This window comes from Anomaloglossus baeobatrachus, unplaced genomic scaffold (assembly GCF_048569485.1).
Source record: "Anomaloglossus baeobatrachus isolate aAnoBae1 unplaced genomic scaffold, aAnoBae1.hap1 Scaffold_3438, whole genome shotgun sequence".
Taxonomy (NCBI): domain Eukaryota; kingdom Metazoa; phylum Chordata; class Amphibia; order Anura; family Aromobatidae; genus Anomaloglossus; species Anomaloglossus baeobatrachus.
In genome coordinates, this window is record NW_027442806.1 from 28,147 (window position 1) to 49,433 (window position 21,287).

A 21,287-nucleotide genomic window follows, 5' to 3' on the forward strand; every position below is an offset into this window, starting at 1 on the left:
CGCCAACAGACTACTAAAGAGATCATCATTACTCAAAGAAAACCCCAAAAACCAATGCATGATAGGAATAAACAGGTAACTTTCTTTGGAGTGGAAGCGGAGAGATCGCACCAGATGCCAATTCTAGATGTTATCACACCTGTGGTCACTGCAGCAGCAGGTGAATCCACTTTGTCCAAAAGGGATCTATTCCATTCAATTGCAAATGATCTAGATAAGACAGAGAACTGCAGCACGGGGACATAGCCGAGTTGGTCAGGTTGAGTGGTGATGAGTTTGCTATTTGGATGAATAAAGAAAGTCAAAAGTGTGAAAGATAAAAAACAAAAGGAGGAAGTGTGAAAAGTGAATGGGCCAAATTGAGGTGCATATGAAGACGTATGCTTTCTTCCAATTCATTAAATCGGGCTAATATGAATCAGGTGAATTGAGTTCTGCTTTTGGAAACTGGGTTAAGAAGGGGTGCACCGTTCCTGGAGGTACTGCAATACCAGGTCAATGCGTGGAGTGGACAGAGCAAGCTCTTTTTCCATCTCCCTGTTCTAAAAATCCATTTAATATATGGTCCCCAGATAGGGGACGTATCAGATATTAAACTGATAAGAACAGATACTACACTTGATCTTAGCCAAAAGGCCGAGAAGCGATAACCAGAATTGGTTTGGGCCTCGAGTGGCACCCTGGCCTATGCCGGACACATCTTAGGGAGAGAGAGCGAGAGGGAGACAAACCCACGCCTACACAAGACATTTTGTCACCCAAGCCAACCCTTGAAAAGGCTGCTTTGCAGAGCCAAAACAAGAAGAATGGTGCGTTTTGCAGCCGCCGCCCACTGCAATGAATCTGAATAACTCCTCCTTTAGGGCGCAAGCAACTCCCCTCCCCCTTGCAGTCTTTCCAATTCACGATACAAAAAGACGGACAGGACAGGTTGCCTGACTTTCCGTCACTGCCACCCTTTGCCATCCTTACCCGTAGAAAGCCCTTTCATCATCCCCAAACCCTAATCTTTTCCCTTTCCTTCCCAGCCCCCAAACCCTGCCCTCTGTACCTTTCTCACCACCCGCTTCCCTTCTCCTGTCATCCCCCTACCACCCGGGAAAAAAAGAGATTGCCCCCTCCTTCCACTAGCCCACCCTCCCACCCAAAGAACAACTTCTTCTGCGCAGCTTGTTTTCTAGGCAGCAGCGCTATTGTGATGTCATCGGGGGGCATTGTGACAAGCCGCCAGTGTTCCGTCTCTTCATGTTGTGCACAGTTCAAACGGAAAATACATCAACAGGCAGACTACAGAAAAGCTTACTATCAAAGGTTAGAGGGGGGCTTTCTCAGAGGGCTTTTTACAGTTTTTCTATTCCCAATTAGCCGTTTAAGTGTACTTATTGAAAGTAGTAATTCTTTCATAGGCCGCCCTTTCTTAGTATTTGACGTTCCTTATATTGCGGTATGAGGCTTCGCAGTAGGTTGCAAACATTCATCACCCATGACTGTCCCCAATTGAGCTCAGAAGCTCAATGTCTGACCTCTCTTTTAGAATGTCCAAGAGCAAGCAAACTATTCCTCCAGGAGAGGGCGCCAACAGACTACTAAAGAGATCATCATTACTCAAAGAAAACCCCAAAAACCAATGCATGATAGGAATAAACAGGTAACTTTCTTTGGAGTGGAAGCGGAGAGATCGCACCAGATGCCAATTCTAGATGTTATCACACCTGTGGTCACTGCAGCAGCAGGTGAATCCACTTTGTCCAAAAGGGATCTATTCCATTCAATTGCAAATGATCTAGATAAGACAGAGAACTGCAGCACGGGGACATAGCCGAGTTGGTCAGGTTGAGTGGTGATGAGTTTGCTATTTGGATGAATAAAGAAAGTCAAAAGTGTGAAAGATAAAAAACAAAAGGAGGAAGTGTGAAAAGTGAATGGGCCAAATTGAGGTGCATATGAAGACGTATGCTTTCTTCCAATTCATTAAATCGGGCTAATATGAATCAGGTGAATTGAGTTCTGCTTTTGGAAACTGGGTTAAGAAGGGGTGCACCGTTCCTGGAGGTACTGCAATACCAGGTCAATGCGTGGAGTGGACAGAGCAAGCTCTTTTTCCATCTCCCTGTTCTAAAAATCCATTTAATATATGGTCCCCAGATAGGGGACGTATCAGATATTAAACTGATAAGAACAGATACTACACTTGATCTTAGCCAAAAGGCCGAGAAGCGATAACCAGAATTGGTTTGGGCCTCGAGTGGCACCCTGGCCTATGCCGGACACATCTTAGGGAGAGAGAGCGAGAGGGAGACAAACCCACGCCTACACAAGACATTTTGTCACCCAAGCCAACCCTTGAAAAGGCTGCTTTGCAGAGCCAAAACAAGAAGAATGGTGCGTTTTGCAGCCGCCGCCCACTGCAATGAATCTGAATAACTCCTCCTTTAGGGCGCAAGCAACTCCCCTCCCCCTTGCAGTCTTTCCAATTCACGATACAAAAAGACGGACAGGACAGGTTGCCTGACTTTCCGTCACTGCCACCCTTTGCCATCCTTACCCGTAGAAAGCCCTTTCATCATCCCCAAACCCTAATCTTTTCCCTTTCCTTCCCAGCCCCCAAACCCTGCCCTCTGTACCTTTCTCACCACCCGCTTCCCTTCTCCTGTCATCCCCCTACCACCCGGGAAAAAAAGAGATTGCCCCCTCCTTCCACTAGCCCACCCTCCCACCCAAAGAACAACTTCTTCTGCGCAGCTTGTTTTCTAGGCAGCAGCGCTATTGTGATGTCATCGGGGGGCATTGTGACAAGCCGCCAGTGTTCCGTCTCTTCATGTTGTGCACAGTTCAAACGGAAAATACATCAACAGGCAGACTACAGAAAAGCTTACTATCAAAGGTTAGAGGGGGGCTTTCTCAGAGGGCTTTTTACAGTTTTTCTATTCCCAATTAGCCGTTTAAGTGTACTTATTGAAAGTAGTAATTCTTTCATAGGCCGCCCTTTCTTAGTATTTGACGTTCCTTATATTGCGGTATGAGGCTTCGCAGTAGGTTGCAAACATTCATCACCCATGACTGTCCCCAATTGAGCTCAGAAGCTCAATGTCTATCATGACCTCTCTTTTAGAATGTCCAAGAGCAAGCAAACTATTCCTCCAGGAGAGGGCGCCAACAGACTACTAAAGAGATCATCATTACTCAAAGAAAACCCCAAAAACCAATGCATGATAGGAATAAACAGGTAACTTTCTTTGGAGTGGAAGCGGAGAGATCGCACCAGATGCCAATTCTAGATGTTATCACACCTGTGGTCACTGCAGCAGCAGGTGAATCCACTTTGTCCAAAAGGGATCTATTCCATTCAATTGCAAATGATCTAGATAAGACAGAGAACTGCAGCACGGGGACATAGCCGAGTTGGTCAGGTTGAGTGGTGATGAGTTTGCTATTTGGATGAATAAAGAAAGTCAAAAGTGTGAAAGATAAAAAACAAAAGGAGGAAGTGTGAAAAGTGAATGGGCCAAATTGAGGTGCATATGAAGACGTATGCTTTCTTCCAATTCATTAAATCGGGCTAATATGAATCAGGTGAATTGAGTTCTGCTTTTGGAAACTGGGTTAAGAAGGGGTGCACCGTTCCTGGAGGTACTGCAATACCAGGTCAATGCGTGGAGTGGACAGAGCAAGCTCTTTTTCCATCTCCCTGTTCTAAAAATCCATTTAATATATGGTCCCCAGATAGGGGACGTATCAGATATTAAACTGATAAGAACAGATACTACACTTGATCTTAGCCAAAAGGCCGAGAAGCGATAACCAGAATTGGTTTGGGCCTCGAGTGGCACCCTGGCCTATGCCGGACACATCTTAGGGAGAGAGAGCGAGAGGGAGACAAACCCACGCCTACACAAGACATTTTGTCACCCAAGCCAACCCTTGAAAAGGCTGCTTTGCAGAGCCAAAACAAGAAGAATGGTGCGTTTTGCAGCCGCCGCCCACTGCAATGAATCTGAATAACTCCTCCTTTAGGGCGCAAGCAACTCCCCTCCCCCTTGCAGTCTTTCCAATTCACGATACAAAAAGACGGACAGGACAGGTTGCCTGACTTTCCGTCACTGCCACCCTTTGCCATCCTTACCCGTAGAAAGCCCTTTCATCATCCCCAAACCCTAATCTTTTCCCTTTCCTTCCCAGCCCCCAAACCCTGCCCTCTGTACCTTTCTCACCACCCGCTTCCCTTCTCCTGTCATCCCCCTACCACCCGGGAAAAAAAGAGATTGCCCCCTCCTTCCACTAGCCCACCCTCCCACCCAAAGAACAACTTCTTCTGCGCAGCTTGTTTTCTAGGCAGCAGCGCTATTGTGATGTCATCGGGGGGCATTGTGACAAGCCGCCAGTGTTCCGTCTCTTCATGTTGTGCACAGTTCAAACGGAAAATACATCAACAGGCAGACTACAGAAAAGCTTACTATCAAAGGTTAGAGGGGGGCTTTCTCAGAGGGCTTTTTACAGTTTTTCTATTCCCAATTAGCCGTTTAAGTGTACTTATTGAAAGTAGTAATTCTTTCATAGGCCGCCCTTTCTTAGTATTTGACGTTCCTTATATTGCGGTATGAGGCTTCGCAGTAGGTTGCAAACATTCATCACCCATGACTGTCCCCAATTGAGCTCAGAAGCTCAATGTCTATCATGACCTCTCTTTTAGAATGTCCAAGAGCAAGCAAACTATTCCTCCAGGAGAGGGCGCCAACAGACTACTAAAGAGATCATCATTACTCAAAGAAAACCCCAAAAACCAATGCATGATAGGAATAAACAGGTAACTTTCTTTGGAGTGGAAGCGGAGAGATCGCACCAGATGCCAATTCTAGATGTTATCACACCTGTGGTCACTGCAGCAGCAGGTGAATCCACTTTGTCCAAAAGGGATCTATTCCATTCAATTGCAAATGATCTAGATAAGACAGAGAACTGCAGCACGGGGACATAGCCGAGTTGGTCAGGTTGAGTGGTGATGAGTTTGCTATTTGGATGAATAAAGAAAGTCAAAAGTGTGAAAGATAAAAAACAAAAGGAGGAAGTGTGAAAAGTGAATGGGCCAAATTGAGGTGCATATGAAGACGTATGCTTTCTTCCAATTCATTAAATCGGGCTAATATGAATCAGGTGAATTGAGTTCTGCTTTTGGAAACTGGGTTAAGAAGGGGTGCACCGTTCCTGGAGGTACTGCAATACCAGGTCAATGCGTGGAGTGGACAGAGCAAGCTCTTTTTCCATCTCCCTGTTCTAAAAATCCATTTAATATATGGTCCCCAGATAGGGGACGTATCAGATATTAAACTGATAAGAACAGATACTACACTTGATCTTAGCCAAAAGGCCGAGAAGCGATAACCAGAATTGGTTTGGGCCTCGAGTGGCACCCTGGCCTATGCCGGACACATCTTAGGGAGAGAGAGCGAGAGGGAGACAAACCCACGCCTACACAAGACATTTTGTCACCCAAGCCAACCCTTGAAAAGGCTGCTTTGCAGAGCCAAAACAAGAAGAATGGTGCGTTTTGCAGCCGCCGCCCACTGCAATGAATCTGAATAACTCCTCCTTTAGGGCGCAAGCAACTCCCCTCCCCCTTGCAGTCTTTCCAATTCACGATACAAAAAGACGGACAGGACAGGTTGCCTGACTTTCCGTCACTGCCACCCTTTGCCATCCTTACCCGTAGAAAGCCCTTTCATCATCCCCAAACCCTAATCTTTTCCCTTTCCTTCCCAGCCCCCAAACCCTGCCCTCTGTACCTTTCTCACCACCCGCTTCCCTTCTCCTGTCATCCCCCTACCACCCGGGAAAAAAAGAGATTGCCCCCTCCTTCCACTAGCCCACCCTCCCACCCAAAGAACAACTTCTTCTGCGCAGCTTGTTTTCTAGGCAGCAGCGCTATTGTGATGTCATCGGGGGGCATTGTGACAAGCCGCCAGTGTTCCGTCTCTTCATGTTGTGCACAGTTCAAACGGAAAATACATCAACAGGCAGACTACAGAAAAGCTTACTATCAAAGGTTAGAGGGGGGCTTTCTCAGAGGGCTTTTTACAGTTTTTCTATTCCCAATTAGCCGTTTAAGTGTACTTATTGAAAGTAGTAATTCTTTCATAGGCCGCCCTTTCTTAGTATTTGACGTTCCTTATATTGCGGTATGAGGCTTCGCAGTAGGTTGCAAACATTCATCACCCATGACTGTCCCCAATTGAGCTCAGAAGCTCAATGTCTATCATGACCTCTCTTTTAGAATGTCCAAGAGCAAGCAAACTATTCCTCCAGGAGAGGGCGCCAACAGACTACTAAAGAGATCATCATTACTCAAAGAAAACCCCAAAAACCAATGCATGATAGGAATAAACAGGTAACTTTCTTTGGAGTGGAAGCGGAGAGATCGCACCAGATGCCAATTCTAGATGTTATCACACCTGTGGTCACTGCAGCAGCAGGTGAATCCACTTTGTCCAAAAGGGATCTATTCCATTCAATTGCAAATGATCTAGATAAGACAGAGAACTGCAGCACGGGGACATAGCCGAGTTGGTCAGGTTGAGTGGTGATGAGTTTGCTATTTGGATGAATAAAGAAAGTCAAAAGTGTGAAAGATAAAAAACAAAAGGAGGAAGTGTGAAAAGTGAATGGGCCAAATTGAGGTGCATATGAAGACGTATGCTTTCTTCCAATTCATTAAATCGGGCTAATATGAATCAGGTGAATTGAGTTCTGCTTTTGGAAACTGGGTTAAGAAGGGGTGCACCGTTCCTGGAGGTACTGCAATACCAGGTCAATGCGTGGAGTGGACAGAGCAAGCTCTTTTTCCATCTCCCTGTTCTAAAAATCCATTTAATATATGGTCCCCAGATAGGGGACGTATCAGATATTAAACTGATAAGAACAGATACTACACTTGATCTTAGCCAAAAGGCCGAGAAGCGATAACCAGAATTGGTTTGGGCCTCGAGTGGCACCCTGGCCTATGCCGGACACATCTTAGGGAGAGAGAGCGAGAGGGAGACAAACCCACGCCTACACAAGACATTTTGTCACCCAAGCCAACCCTTGAAAAGGCTGCTTTGCAGAGCCAAAACAAGAAGAATGGTGCGTTTTGCAGCCGCCGCCCACTGCAATGAATCTGAATAACTCCTCCTTTAGGGCGCAAGCAACTCCCCTCCCCCTTGCAGTCTTTCCAATTCACGATACAAAAAGACGGACAGGACAGGTTGCCTGACTTTCCGTCACTGCCACCCTTTGCCATCCTTACCCGTAGAAAGCCCTTTCATCATCCCCAAACCCTAATCTTTTCCCTTTCCTTCCCAGCCCCCAAACCCTGCCCTCTGTACCTTTCTCACCACCCGCTTCCCTTCTCCTGTCATCCCCCTACCACCCGGGAAAAAAAGAGATTGCCCCCTCCTTCCACTAGCCCACCCTCCCACCCAAAGAACAACTTCTTCTGCGCAGCTTGTTTTCTAGGCAGCAGCGCTATTGTGATGTCATCGGGGGGCATTGTGACAAGCCGCCAGTGTTCCGTCTCTTCATGTTGTGCACAGTTCAAACGGAAAATACATCAACAGGCAGACTACAGAAAAGCTTACTATCAAAGGTTAGAGGGGGGCTTTCTCAGAGGGCTTTTTACAGTTTTTCTATTCCCAATTAGCCGTTTAAGTGTACTTATTGAAAGTAGTAATTCTTTCATAGGCCGCCCTTTCTTAGTATTTGACGTTCCTTATATTGCGGTATGAGGCTTCGCAGTAGGTTGCAAACATTCATCACCCATGACTGTCCCCAATTGAGCTCAGAAGCTCAATGTCTATCATGACCTCTCTTTTAGAATGTCCAAGAGCAAGCAAACTATTCCTCCAGGAGAGGGCGCCAACAGACTACTAAAGAGATCATCATTACTCAAAGAAAACCCCAAAAACCAATGCATGATAGGAATAAACAGGTAACTTTCTTTGGAGTGGAAGCGGAGAGATCGCACCAGATGCCAATTCTAGATGTTATCACACCTGTGGTCACTGCAGCAGCAGGTGAATCCACTTTGTCCAAAAGGGATCTATTCCATTCAATTGCAAATGATCTAGATAAGACAGAGAACTGCAGCACGGGGACATAGCCGAGTTGGTCAGGTTGAGTGGTGATGAGTTTGCTATTTGGATGAATAAAGAAAGTCAAAAGTGTGAAAGATAAAAAACAAAAGGAGGAAGTGTGAAAAGTGAATGGGCCAAATTGAGGTGCATATGAAGACGTATGCTTTCTTCCAATTCATTAAATCGGGCTAATATGAATCAGGTGAATTGAGTTCTGCTTTTGGAAACTGGGTTAAGAAGGGGTGCACCGTTCCTGGAGGTACTGCAATACCAGGTCAATGCGTGGAGTGGACAGAGCAAGCTCTTTTTCCATCTCCCTGTTCTAAAAATCCATTTAATATATGGTCCCCAGATAGGGGACGTATCAGATATTAAACTGATAAGAACAGATACTACACTTGATCTTAGCCAAAAGGCCGAGAAGCGATAACCAGAATTGGTTTGGGCCTCGAGTGGCACCCTGGCCTATGCCGGACACATCTTAGGGAGAGAGAGCGAGAGGGAGACAAACCCACGCCTACACAAGACATTTTGTCACCCAAGCCAACCCTTGAAAAGGCTGCTTTGCAGAGCCAAAACAAGAAGAATGGTGCGTTTTGCAGCCGCCGCCCACTGCAATGAATCTGAATAACTCCTCCTTTAGGGCGCAAGCAACTCCCCTCCCCCTTGCAGTCTTTCCAATTCACGATACAAAAAGACGGACAGGACAGGTTGCCTGACTTTCCGTCACTGCCACCCTTTGCCATCCTTACCCGTAGAAAGCCCTTTCATCATCCCCAAACCCTAATCTTTTCCCTTTCCTTCCCAGCCCCCAAACCCTGCCCTCTGTACCTTTCTCACCACCCGCTTCCCTTCTCCTGTCATCCCCCTACCACCCGGGAAAAAAAGAGATTGCCCCCTCCTTCCACTAGCCCACCCTCCCACCCAAAGAACAACTTCTTCTGCGCAGCTTGTTTTCTAGGCAGCAGCGCTATTGTGATGTCATCGGGGGGCATTGTGACAAGCCGCCAGTGTTCCGTCTCTTCATGTTGTGCACAGTTCAAACGGAAAATACATCAACAGGCAGACTACAGAAAAGCTTACTATCAAAGGTTAGAGGGGGGCTTTCTCAGAGGGCTTTTTACAGTTTTTCTATTCCCAATTAGCCGTTTAAGTGTACTTATTGAAAGTAGTAATTCTTTCATAGGCCGCCCTTTCTTAGTATTTGACGTTCCTTATATTGCGGTATGAGGCTTCGCAGTAGGTTGCAAACATTCATCACCCATGACTGTCCCCAATTGAGCTCAGAAGCTCAATGTCTATCATGACCTCTCTTTTAGAATGTCCAAGAGCAAGCAAACTATTCCTCCAGGAGAGGGCGCCAACAGACTACTAAAGAGATCATCATTACTCAAAGAAAACCCCAAAAACCAATGCATGATAGGAATAAACAGGTAACTTTCTTTGGAGTGGAAGCGGAGAGATCGCACCAGATGCCAATTCTAGATGTTATCACACCTGTGGTCACTGCAGCAGCAGGTGAATCCACTTTGTCCAAAAGGGATCTATTCCATTCAATTGCAAATGATCTAGATAAGACAGAGAACTGCAGCACGGGGACATAGCCGAGTTGGTCAGGTTGAGTGGTGATGAGTTTGCTATTTGGATGAATAAAGAAAGTCAAAAGTGTGAAAGATAAAAAACAAAAGGAGGAAGTGTGAAAAGTGAATGGGCCAAATTGAGGTGCATATGAAGACGTATGCTTTCTTCCAATTCATTAAATCGGGCTAATATGAATCAGGTGAATTGAGTTCTGCTTTTGGAAACTGGGTTAAGAAGGGGTGCACCGTTCCTGGAGGTACTGCAATACCAGGTCAATGCGTGGAGTGGACAGAGCAAGCTCTTTTTCCATCTCCCTGTTCTAAAAATCCATTTAATATATGGTCCCCAGATAGGGGACGTATCAGATATTAAACTGATAAGAACAGATACTACACTTGATCTTAGCCAAAAGGCCGAGAAGCGATAACCAGAATTGGTTTGGGCCTCGAGTGGCACCCTGGCCTATGCCGGACACATCTTAGGGAGAGAGAGCGAGAGGGAGACAAACCCACGCCTACACAAGACATTTTGTCACCCAAGCCAACCCTTGAAAAGGCTGCTTTGCAGAGCCAAAACAAGAAGAATGGTGCGTTTTGCAGCCGCCGCCCACTGCAATGAATCTGAATAACTCATCCTTTAGGGCGCAAGCAACTCCCCTCCCCCTTGCAGTCTTTCCAATTCACGATACAAAAAGACGGACAGGACAGGTTGCCTGACTTTCCGTCACTGCCACCCTTTGCCATCCTTACCCGTAGAAAGCCCTTTCATCATCCCCAAACCCTAATCTTTTCCCTTTCCTTCCCAGCCCCCAAACCCTGCCCTCTGTACCTTTCTCACCACCCGCTTCCCTTCTCCTGTCATCCCCCTACCACCCGGGAAAAAAAGAGATTGCCCCCTCCTTCCACTAGCCCACCCTCCCACCCAAAGAACAACTTCTTCTGCGCAGCTTGTTTTCTAGGCAGCAGCGCTATTGTGATGTCATCGGGGGGCATTGTGACAAGCCGCCAGTGTTCCGTCTCTTCATGTTGTGCACAGTTCAAACGGAAAATACATCAACAGGCAGACTACAGAAAAGCTTACTATCAAAGGTTAGAGGGGGGCTTTCTCAGAGGGCTTTTTACAGTTTTTCTATTCCCAATTAGCCGTTTAAGTGTACTTATTGAAAGTAGTAATTCTTTCATAGGCCGCCCTTTCTTAGTATTTGACGTTCCTTATATTGCGGTATGAGGCTTCGCAGTAGGTTGCAAACATTCATCACCCATGACTGTCCCCAATTGAGCTCAGAAGCTCAATGTCTATCATGACCTCTCTTTTAGAATGTCCAAGAGCAAGCAAACTATTCCTCCAGGAGAGGGCGCCAACAGACTACTAAAGAGATCATCATTACTCAAAGAAAACCCCAAAAACCAATGCATGATAGGAATAAACAGGTAACTTTCTTTGGAGTGGAAGCGGAGAGATCGCACCAGATGCCAATTCTAGATGTTATCACACCTGTGGTCACTGCAGCAGCAGGTGAATCCACTTTGTCCAAAAGGGATCTATTCCATTCAATTGCAAATGATCTAGATAAGACAGAGAACTGCAGCACGGGGACATAGCCGAGTTGGTCAGGTTGAGTGGTGATGAGTTTGCTATTTGGATGAATAAAGAAAGTCAAAAGTGTGAAAGATAAAAAACAAAAGGAGGAAGTGTGAAAAGTGAATGGGCCAAATTGAGGTGCATATGAAGACGTATGCTTTCTTCCAATTCATTAAATCGGGCTAATATGAATCAGGTGAATTGAGTTCTGCTTTTGGAAACTGGGTTAAGAAGGGGTGCACCGTTCCTGGAGGTACTGCAATACCAGGTCAATGCGTGGAGTGGACAGAGCAAGCTCTTTTTCCATCTCCCTGTTCTAAAAATCCATTTAATATATGGTCCCCAGATAGGGGACGTATCAGATATTAAACTGATAAGAACAGATACTACACTTGATCTTAGCCAAAAGGCCGAGAAGCGATAACCAGAATTGGTTTGGGCCTCGAGTGGCACCCTGGCCTATGCCGGACACATCTTAGGGAGAGAGAGCGAGAGGGAGACAAACCCACGCCTACACAAGACATTTTGTCACCCAAGCCAACCCTTGAAAAGGCTGCTTTGCAGAGCCAAAACAAGAAGAATGGTGCGTTTTGCAGCCGCCGCCCACTGCAATGAATCTGAATAACTCCTCCTTTAGGGCGCAAGCAACTCCCCTCCCCCTTGCAGTCTTTCCAATTCACGATACAAAAAGACGGACAGGACAGGTTGCCTGACTTTCCGTCACTGCCACCCTTTGCCATCCTTACCCGTAGAAAGCCCTTTCATCATCCCCAAACCCTAATCTTTTCCCTTTCCTTCCCAGCCCCCAAACCCTGCCCTCTGTACCTTTCTCACCACCCGCTTCCCTTCTCCTGTCATCCCCCTACCACCCGGGAAAAAAAGAGATTGCCCCCTCCTTCCACTAGCCCACCCTCCCACCCAAAGAACAACTTCTTCTGCGCAGCTTGTTTTCTAGGCAGCAGCGCTATTGTGATGTCATCGGGGGGCATTGTGACAAGCCGCCAGTGTTCCGTCTCTTCATGTTGTGCACAGTTCAAACGGAAAATACATCAACAGGCAGACTACAGAAAAGCTTACTATCAAAGGTTAGAGGGGGGCTTTCTCAGAGGGCTTTTTACAGTTTTTCTATTCCCAATTAGCCGTTTAAGTGTACTTATTGAAAGTAGTAATTCTTTCATAGGCCGCCCTTTCTTAGTATTTGACGTTCCTTATATTGCGGTATGAGGCTTCGCAGTAGGTTGCAAACATTCATCACCCATGACTGTCCCCAATTGAGCTCAGAAGCTCAATGTCTATCATGACCTCTCTTTTAGAATGTCCAAGAGCAAGCAAACTATTCCTCCAGGAGAGGGCGCCAACAGACTACTAAAGAGATCATCATTACTCAAAGAAAACCCCAAAAACCAATGCATGATAGGAATAAACAGGTAACTTTCTTTGGAGTGGAAGCGGAGAGATCGCACCAGATGCCAATTCTAGATGTTATCACACCTGTGGTCACTGCAGCAGCAGGTGAATCCACTTTGTCCAAAAGGGATCTATTCCATTCAATTGCAAATGATCTAGATAAGACAGAGAACTGCAGCACGGGGACATAGCCGAGTTGGTCAGGTTGAGTGGTGATGAGTTTGCTATTTGGATGAATAAAGAAAGTCAAAAGTGTGAAAGATAAAAAACAAAAGGAGGAAGTGTGAAAAGTGAATGGGCCAAATTGAGGTGCATATGAAGACGTATGCTTTCTTCCAATTCATTAAATCGGGCTAATATGAATCAGGTGAATTGAGTTCTGCTTTTGGAAACTGGGTTAAGAAGGGGTGCACCGTTCCTGGAGGTACTGCAATACCAGGTCAATGCGTGGAGTGGACAGAGCAAGCTCTTTTTCCATCTCCCTGTTCTAAAAATCCATTTAATATATGGTCCCCAGATAGGGGACGTATCAGATATTAAACTGATAAGAACAGATACTACACTTGATCTTAGCCAAAAGGCCGAGAAGCGATAACCAGAATTGGTTTGGGCCTCGAGTGGCACCCTGGCCTATGCCGGACACATCTTAGGGAGAGAGAGCGAGAGGGAGACAAACCCACGCCTACACAAGACATTTTGTCACCCAAGCCAACCCTTGAAAAGGCTGCTTTGCAGAGCCAAAACAAGAAGAATGGTGCGTTTTGCAGCCGCCGCCCACTGCAATGAATCTGAATAACTCCTCCTTTAGGGCGCAAGCAACTCCCCTCCCCCTTGCAGTCTTTCCAATTCACGATACAAAAAGACGGACAGGACAGGTTGCCTGACTTTCCGTCACTGCCACCCTTTGCCATCCTTACCCGTAGAAAGCCCTTTCATCATCCCCAAACCCTAATCTTTTCCCTTTCCTTCCCAGCCCCCAAACCCTGCCCTCTGTACCTTTCTCACCACCCGCTTCCCTTCTCCTGTCATCCCCCTACCACCCGGGAAAAAAAGAGATTGCCCCCTCCTTCCACTAGCCCACCCTCCCACCCAAAGAACAACTTCTTCTGCGCAGCTTGTTTTCTAGGCAGCAGCGCTATTGTGATGTCATCGGGGGGCATTGTGACAAGCCGCCAGTGTTCCGTCTCTTCATGTTGTGCACAGTTCAAACGGAAAATACATCAACAGGCAGACTACAGAAAAGCTTACTATCAAAGGTTAGAGGGGGGCTTTCTCAGAGGGCTTTTTACAGTTTTTCTATTCCCAATTAGCCGTTTAAGTGTACTTATTGAAAGTAGTAATTCTTTCATAGGCCGCCCTTTCTTAGTATTTGACGTTCCTTATATTGCGGTATGAGGCTTCGCAGTAGGTTGCAAACATTCATCACCCATGACTGTCCCCAATTGAGCTCAGAAGCTCAATGTCTATCATGACCTCTCTTTTAGAATGTCCAAGAGCAAGCAAACTATTCCTCCAGGAGAGGGCGCCAACAGACTACTAAAGAGATCATCATTACTCAAAGAAAACCCCAAAAACCAATGCATGATAGGAATAAACAGGTAACTTTCTTTGGAGTGGAAGCGGAGAGATCGCACCAGATGCCAATTCTAGATGTTATCACACCTGTGGTCACTGCAGCAGCAGGTGAATCCACTTTGTCCAAAAGGGATCTATTCCATTCAATTGCAAATGATCTAGATAAGACAGAGAACTGCAGCACGGGGACATAGCCGAGTTGGTCAGGTTGAGTGGTGATGAGTTTGCTATTTGGATGAATAAAGAAAGTCAAAAGTGTGAAAGATAAAAAACAAAAGGAGGAAGTGTGAAAAGTGAATGGGCCAAATTGAGGTGCATATGAAGACGTATGCTTTCTTCCAATTCATTAAATCGGGCTAATATGAATCAGGTGAATTGAGTTCTGCTTTTGGAAACTGGGTTAAGAAGGGGTGCACCGTTCCTGGAGGTACTGCAATACCAGGTCAATGCGTGGAGTGGACAGAGCAAGCTCTTTTTCCATCTCCCTGTTCTAAAAATCCATTTAATATATGGTCCCCAGATAGGGGACGTATCAGATATTAAACTGATAAGAACAGATACTACACTTGATCTTAGCCAAAAGGCCGAGAAGCGATAACCAGAATTGGTTTGGGCCTCGAGTGGCACCCTGGCCTATGCCGGACACATCTTAGGGAGAGAGAGCGAGAGGGAGACAAACCCACGCCTACACAAGACATTTTGTCACCCAAGCCAACCCTTGAAAAGGCTGCTTTGCAGAGCCAAAACAAGAAGAATGGTGCGTTTTGCAGCCGCCGCCCACTGCAATGAATCTGAATAACTCCTCCTTTAGGGCGCAAGCAACTCCCCTCCCCCTTGCAGTCTTTCCAATTCACGATACAAAAAGACGGACAGGACAGGTTGCCTGACTTTCCGTCACTGCCACCCTTTGCCATCCTTACCCGTAGAAAGCCCTTTCATCATCCCCAAACCCTAATCTTTTCCCTTTCCTTCCCAGCCCCCAAACCCTGCCCTCTGTACCTTTCTCACCACCCGCTTCCCTTCTCCTGTCATCCCCCTACCACCCGGGAAAAAAAGAGATTGCCCCCTCCTTCCACTAGCCCACCCTCCCACCCAAAGAACAACTTCTTCTGCGCAGCTTGTTTTCTAGGCAGCAGCGCTATTGTGATGTCATCGGGGGGCATTGTGACAAGCCGCCAGTGTTCCGTCTCTTCATGTTGTGCACAGTTCAAACGGAAAATACATCAACAGGCAGACTACAGAAAAGCTTACTATCAAAGGTTAGAGGGGGGCTTTCTCAGAGGGCTTTTTACAGTTTTTCTATTCCCAATTAGCCGTTTAAGTGTACTTATTGAAAGTAGTAATTCTTTCATAGGCCGCCCTTTCTTAGTATTTGACGTTCCTTATATTGCGGTATGAGGCTTCGCAGTAGGTTGCAAACATTCATCACCCATGACTGTCCCCAATTGAGCTCAGAAGCTCAATGTCTATCATGACCTCTCTTTTAGAATGTCCAAGAGCAAGCAAACTATTCCTCCAGGAGAGGGCGCCAACAGACTACTAAAGAGATCATCATTACTCAAAGAAAACCCCAAAAACCAATGCATGATAGGAATAAACAGGTAACTTTCTTTGGAGTGGAAGCGGAGAGATCGCACCAGATGCCAATTCTAGATGTTATCACACCTGTGGTCACTGCAGCAGCAGGTGAATCCACTTTGTCCAAAAGGGATCTATTCCATTCAATTGCAAATGATCTAGATAAGACAGAGAACTGCAGCACGGGGACATAGCCGAGTTGGTCAGGTTGAGTGGTGATGAGTTTGCTATTTGGATGAATAAAGAAAGTCAAAAGTGTGAAAGATAAAAAACAAAAGGAGGAAGTGTGAAAAGTGAATGGGCCAAATTGAGGTGCATATGAAGACGTATGCTTTCTTCCAATTCATTAAATCGGGCTAATATGAATCAGGTGAATTGAGTTCTGCTTTTGGAAACTGGGTTAAGAAGGGGTGCACCGTTCCTGGAGGTACTGCAATACCAGGTCAATGCGTGGAGTGGACAGAGCAAGCTCTTTTTCCATCTCCCTGTTCTAAAAATCCATTTAATATATGGTCCCCAGATAGGGGACGTATCAGATATTAAACTGATAAGAACAGATACTACACTTGATCTTAGCCAAAAGGCCGAGAAGCGATAACCAGAATTGGTTTGGGCCTCGAGTGGCACCCTGGCCTATGCCGGACACATCTTAGGGAGAGAGAGCGAGAGGGAGACAAACCCACGCCTACACAAGACATTTTGTCACCCAAGCCAACCCTTGAAAAGGCTGCTTTGCAGAGCCAAAACAAGAAGAATGGTGCGTTTTGCAGCCGCCGCCCACTGCAATGAATCTGAATAACTCCTCCTTTAGGGCGCAAGCAACTCCCCTCCCCCTTGCAGTCTTTCCAATTCACGATACAAAAAGACGGACAGGACAGGTTGCCTGACTTTCCGTCACTGCCACCCTTTGCCATCCTTACCCGTAGAAAGCCCTTTCATCATCCCCAAACCCTAATCTTTTCCCTTTCCTTCCCAGCCCCCAAACCCTGCCCTCTGTACCTTTCTCACCACCCGCTTCCCTTCTCCTGTCATCCCCCTACCACCCGGGAAAAAAAGAGATTGCCCCCTCCTTCCACTAGCCCACCCTCCCACCCAAAGAACAACTTCTTCTGCGCAGCTTGTTTTCTAGGCAGCAGCGCTATTGTGATGTCATCGGGGGGCATTGTGACAAGCCGCCAGTGTTCCGTCTCTTCATGTTGTGCACAGTTCAAACGGAAAATACATCAACAGGCAGACTACAGAAAAGCTTACTATCAAAGGTTAGAGGGGGGCTTTCTCAGAGGGCTTTTTACAGTTTTTCTATTCCCAATTAGCCGTTTAAGTGTACTTATTGAAAGTAGTAATTCTTTCATAGGCCGCCCTTTCTTAGTATTTGACGTTCCTTATATTGCGGTATGAGGCTTCGCAGTAGGTTGCAAACATTCATCACCCATGACTGTCCCCAATTGAGCTCAGAAGCTCAATGTCTATCATGACCTCTCTTTTAGAATGTCCAAGAGCAAGCAAACTATTCCTCCAGGAGAGGGCGCCAACAGACTACTAAAGAGATCATCATTACTCAAAGAAAACCCCAAAAACCAATGCATGATAGGAATAAACAGGTAACTTTCTTTGGAGTGGAAGCGGAGAGATCGCACCAGATGCCAATTCTAGATGTTATCACACCTGTGGTCACTGCAGCAGCAGGTGAATCCACTTTGTCCAAAAGGGATCTATTCCATTCAATTGCAAATGATCTAGATAAGACAGAGAACTGCAGCACGGGGACATAGCCGAGTTGGTCAGGTTGAGTGGTGATGAGTTTGCTATTTGGATGAATAAAGAAAGTCAAAAGTGTGAAAGATAAAAAACAAAAGGAGGAAGTGTGAAAAGTGAATGGGCCAAATTGAGGTGCATATGAAGACGTATGCTTTCTTCCAATTCATTAAATCGGGCTAATATGAATCAGGTGAATTGAGTTCTGCTTTTGGAAACTGGGTTAAGAAGGGGTGCACCGTTCCTGGAGGTACTGCAATACCAGGTCAATGCGTGGAGTGGACAGAGCAAGCTCTTTTTCCATCTCCCTGTTCTAAAAATCCATTTAATATATGGTCCCCAGATAGGGGACGTATCAGATATTAAACTGATAAGAACAGATACTACACTTGATCTTAGCCAAAAGGCCGAGAAGCGATAACCAGAATTGGTTTGGGCCTCGAGTGGCACCCTGGCCTATGCCGGACACATCTTAGGGAGAGAGAGCGAGAGGGAGACAAACCCACGCCTACACAAGACATTTTGTCACCCAAGCCAACCCTTGAAAAGGCTGCTTTGCAGAGCCAAAACAAGAAGAATGGTGCGTTTTGCAGCCGCCGCCCACTGCAATGAATCTGAATAACTCCTCCTTTAGGGCGCAAGCAACTCCCCTCCCCCTTGCAGTCTTTCCAATTCACGATACAAAAAGACGGACAGGACAGGTTGCCTGACTTTCCGTCACTGCCACCCTTTGCCATCCTTACCCGTAGAAAGCCCTTTCATCATCCCCAAACCCTAATCTTTTCCCTTTCCTTCCCAGCCCCCAAACCCTGCCCTCTGTACCTTTCTCACCACCCGCTTCCCTTCTCCTGTCATCCCCCTACCACCCGGGAAAAAAAGAGATTGCCCCCTCCTTCCACTAGCCCACCCTCCCACCCAAAGAACAACTTCTTCTGCGCAGCTTGTTTTCTAGGCAGCAGCGCTATTGTGATGTCATCGGGGGGCATTGTGACAAGCCGCCAGTGTTCCGTCTCTTCATGTTGTGCACAGTTCAAACGGAAAATACATCAACAGGCAGACTACAGAAAAGCTTACTATCAAAGGTTAGAGGGGGGCTTTCTCAGAGGGCTTTTTACAGTTTTTCTATTCCCAATTAGCCGTTTAAGTGTACTTATTGAAAGTAGTAATTCTTTCATAGGCCGCCCTTTCTTAGTATTTGACGTTCCTTATATTGCGGTATGAGGCTTCGCAGTAGGTTGCAAACATTCATCACCCATGACTGTCCCCAATTGAGCTCAGAAGCTCAATGTCTATCATGACCTCTCTTTTAGAATGTCCAAGAGCAAGCAAACTATTCCTCCAGGAGAGGGCGCCAACAGACTACTAAAGAGATCATCATTACTCAAAGAAAACCCCAAAAACCAATGCATGATAGGAATAAACAGGTAACTTTCTTTGGAGTGGAAGCGGAGAGATCGCACCAGATGCCAATTCTAGATGTTATCACACCTGTGGTCACTGCAGCAGCAGGTGAATCCACTTTGTCCAAAAGGGATCTATTCCATTCAATTGCAAATGATCTAGATAAGACAGAGAACTGCAGCACGGGGACATAGCCGAGTTGGTCAGGTTGAGTGGTGATGAGTTTGCTATTTGGATGAATAAAGAAAGTCAAAAGTGTGAAAGATAAAAAACAAAAGGAGGAAGTGTGAAAAGTGAATGGGCCAAATTGAGGTGCATATGAAGACGTATGCTTTCTTCCAATTCATTAAATCGGGCTAATATGAATCAGGTGAATTGAGTTCTGCTTTTGGAAACTGGGTTAAGAAGGGGTGCACCGTTCCTGGAGGTACTGCAATACCAGGTCAATGCGTGGAGTGGACAGAGCAAGCTCTTTTTCCATCTCCCTGTTCTAAAAATCCATTTAATATATGGTCCCCAGATAGGGGACGTATCAGATATTAAACTGATAAGAACAGATACTACACTTGATCTTAGCCAAAAGGCCGAGAAGCGATAACCAGAATTGGTTTGGGCCTCGAGTGGCACCCTGGCCTATGCCGGACACATCTTAGGGAGAGAGAGCGAGAGGGAGACAAACCCACGCCTACACAAGACATTTTGTCACCCAAGCCAACCCTTGAAAAGGCTGCTTTGCAGAGCCAAAACAAGAAGAATGGTGCGTTTTGCAGCCGCCGCCCACTGCAATGAATCTGAATAACTCCTCCTTTAGGGCGCAAGCAACTCCCCTCCCCCTTGCAGTCTTTCCAATTCACGATACAAAAAGACGGACAGGACAGGTTGCCTGACTTTCCGTCACTGCCACCCTTTGCCATCCTTACCCGTAGAAAGCCCTTTCATCATCCCCAAACCCTAATCTTTTCCCTTTCCTTCCCAGCCCCCAAACCCTGCCCTCTGTACCTTTCTCACCACCCGCTTCCCTTCTCCTGTCATCCCCCTACCACCCGGGAAAAAAAGAGATTGCCCCCTCCTTCCACTAGCCCACCCTCCCACCCAAAGAACAACTTCTTCTGCGCAGCTTGTTTTCTAGGCAGCAGCGCTATTGTGATGTCATCGGGGGGCATTGTGACAAGCCGCCAGTGTTCCGTCTCTTCATGTTGTGCACAGTTCAAACGGAAAATACATCAACAGGCAGACTACAGAAAAGCTTACTATCAAAGGTTAGAGGGGGGCTTTCTCAGAGGGCTTTTTACAGTTTTTCTATTCCCAATTAGCCGTTTAAGTGTACTTATTGAAAGTAGTAATTCTTTCATAGGCCGCCCTTTCTTAGTATTTGACGTTCCTTATATTGCGGTATGAGGCTTCGCAGTAGGTTGCAAACATTCATCACCCATGACTGTCCCCAATTGAGCTCAGAAGCTCAATGTCTATCATGACCTCTCTTTTAGAATGTCCAAGAGCAAGCAAACTATTCCTCCAGGAGAGGGCGCCAACAGACTACTAAAGAGATCATCATTACTCAAAGAAAACCCCAAAAACCAATGCATGATAGGAATAAACAGGTAACTTTCTTTGGAGTGGAAGCGGAGAGATCGCACCAGATGCCAATTCTAGATGTTATCACACCTGTGGTCACTGCAGCAGCAGGTGAATCCACTTTGTCCAAAAGGGATCTATTCCATTCAATTGCAAATGATCTAGATAAGACAGAGAACTGCAGCACGGGGACATAGCCGAGTTGGTCAGGTTGAGTGGTGATGAGTTTGCTATTTGGATGAATAAAGAAAGTCAAAAGTGTGAAAGATAAAAAACAAAAGGAGGAAGTGTGAAAAGTGAATGGGCCAAATTGAGGTGCATATGAAGACGTATGCTTTCTTCCAATTCATTAAATCGGGCTAATATGAATCAGGTGAATTGAGTTCTGCTTTTGGAAACTGGGTTAAGAAGGGGTGCACCGTTCCTGGAGGTACTGCAATACCAGGTCAATGCGTGGAGTGGACAGAGCAAGCTCTTTTTCCATCTCCCTGTTCTAAAAATCCATTTAATATATGGTCCCCAGATAGGGGACGTATCAGATATTAAACTGATAAGAACAGATACTACACTTGATCTTAGCCAAAAGGCCGAGAAGCGATAACCAGAATTGGTTTGGGCCTCGAGTGGCACCCTGGCCTATGCCGGACACATCTTAGGGAGAGAGAGCGAGAGGGAGACAAACCCACGCCTACACAAGACATTTTGTCACCCAAGCCAACCCTTGAAAAG

General features: G+C 46.2%; 14 non-coding genes across 14 annotated transcripts; all 14 read right to left on the minus strand.

Moving 5' to 3' along the window:
• Nucleotides 1-457: 457 nt before the first annotated feature.
• LOC142272013 (U2 spliceosomal RNA) lies at nucleotides 458-648 on the minus strand. The gene has a single exon (XR_012736958.1). It is a non-coding gene; the product is annotated as a U2 spliceosomal RNA (small nuclear RNA).
• Nucleotides 649-2,030: 1,382 nt separating this feature from the next.
• Nucleotides 2,031-2,221, minus strand: LOC142272014 (U2 spliceosomal RNA). The gene has a single exon (XR_012736959.1). It is a non-coding gene; the product is annotated as a U2 spliceosomal RNA (small nuclear RNA).
• Nucleotides 2,222-3,608: 1,387 nt separating this feature from the next.
• On the minus strand, nucleotides 3,609-3,799 carry LOC142272016 (U2 spliceosomal RNA). Its single transcript, XR_012736960.1, has one exon. It is a non-coding gene; the product is annotated as a U2 spliceosomal RNA (small nuclear RNA).
• A 1,387-nt stretch (nucleotides 3,800-5,186) lies between these two features.
• On the minus strand, nucleotides 5,187-5,377 carry LOC142272017 (U2 spliceosomal RNA). The gene has a single exon (XR_012736961.1). It is a non-coding gene; the product is annotated as a U2 spliceosomal RNA (small nuclear RNA).
• Nucleotides 5,378-6,764: 1,387 nt separating this feature from the next.
• On the minus strand, nucleotides 6,765-6,955 carry LOC142272018 (U2 spliceosomal RNA). The gene has a single exon (XR_012736962.1). It is a non-coding gene; the product is annotated as a U2 spliceosomal RNA (small nuclear RNA).
• A 1,387-nt stretch (nucleotides 6,956-8,342) lies between these two features.
• Nucleotides 8,343-8,533, minus strand: LOC142272019 (U2 spliceosomal RNA). The gene has a single exon (XR_012736963.1). It is a non-coding gene; the product is annotated as a U2 spliceosomal RNA (small nuclear RNA).
• Nucleotides 8,534-9,920: 1,387 nt separating this feature from the next.
• Nucleotides 9,921-10,111, minus strand: LOC142272020 (U2 spliceosomal RNA). Its single transcript, XR_012736964.1, has one exon. It is a non-coding gene; the product is annotated as a U2 spliceosomal RNA (small nuclear RNA).
• Nucleotides 10,112-11,498: 1,387 nt separating this feature from the next.
• Nucleotides 11,499-11,689, minus strand: LOC142272021 (U2 spliceosomal RNA). Its single transcript, XR_012736965.1, has one exon. It is a non-coding gene; the product is annotated as a U2 spliceosomal RNA (small nuclear RNA).
• A 1,387-nt stretch (nucleotides 11,690-13,076) lies between these two features.
• LOC142272023 (U2 spliceosomal RNA) lies at nucleotides 13,077-13,267 on the minus strand. Its single transcript, XR_012736967.1, has one exon. It is a non-coding gene; the product is annotated as a U2 spliceosomal RNA (small nuclear RNA).
• A 1,387-nt stretch (nucleotides 13,268-14,654) lies between these two features.
• Nucleotides 14,655-14,845, minus strand: LOC142272024 (U2 spliceosomal RNA). The gene has a single exon (XR_012736968.1). It is a non-coding gene; the product is annotated as a U2 spliceosomal RNA (small nuclear RNA).
• Nucleotides 14,846-16,232: 1,387 nt separating this feature from the next.
• On the minus strand, nucleotides 16,233-16,423 carry LOC142272025 (U2 spliceosomal RNA). The gene has a single exon (XR_012736969.1). It is a non-coding gene; the product is annotated as a U2 spliceosomal RNA (small nuclear RNA).
• Nucleotides 16,424-17,810: 1,387 nt separating this feature from the next.
• LOC142272027 (U2 spliceosomal RNA) lies at nucleotides 17,811-18,001 on the minus strand. The gene has a single exon (XR_012736970.1). It is a non-coding gene; the product is annotated as a U2 spliceosomal RNA (small nuclear RNA).
• Nucleotides 18,002-19,388: 1,387 nt separating this feature from the next.
• On the minus strand, nucleotides 19,389-19,579 carry LOC142272028 (U2 spliceosomal RNA). The gene has a single exon (XR_012736971.1). It is a non-coding gene; the product is annotated as a U2 spliceosomal RNA (small nuclear RNA).
• Nucleotides 19,580-20,966: 1,387 nt separating this feature from the next.
• LOC142272029 (U2 spliceosomal RNA) lies at nucleotides 20,967-21,157 on the minus strand. Its single transcript, XR_012736972.1, has one exon. It is a non-coding gene; the product is annotated as a U2 spliceosomal RNA (small nuclear RNA).
• Nucleotides 21,158-21,287: the final 130 nt, after the last annotated feature.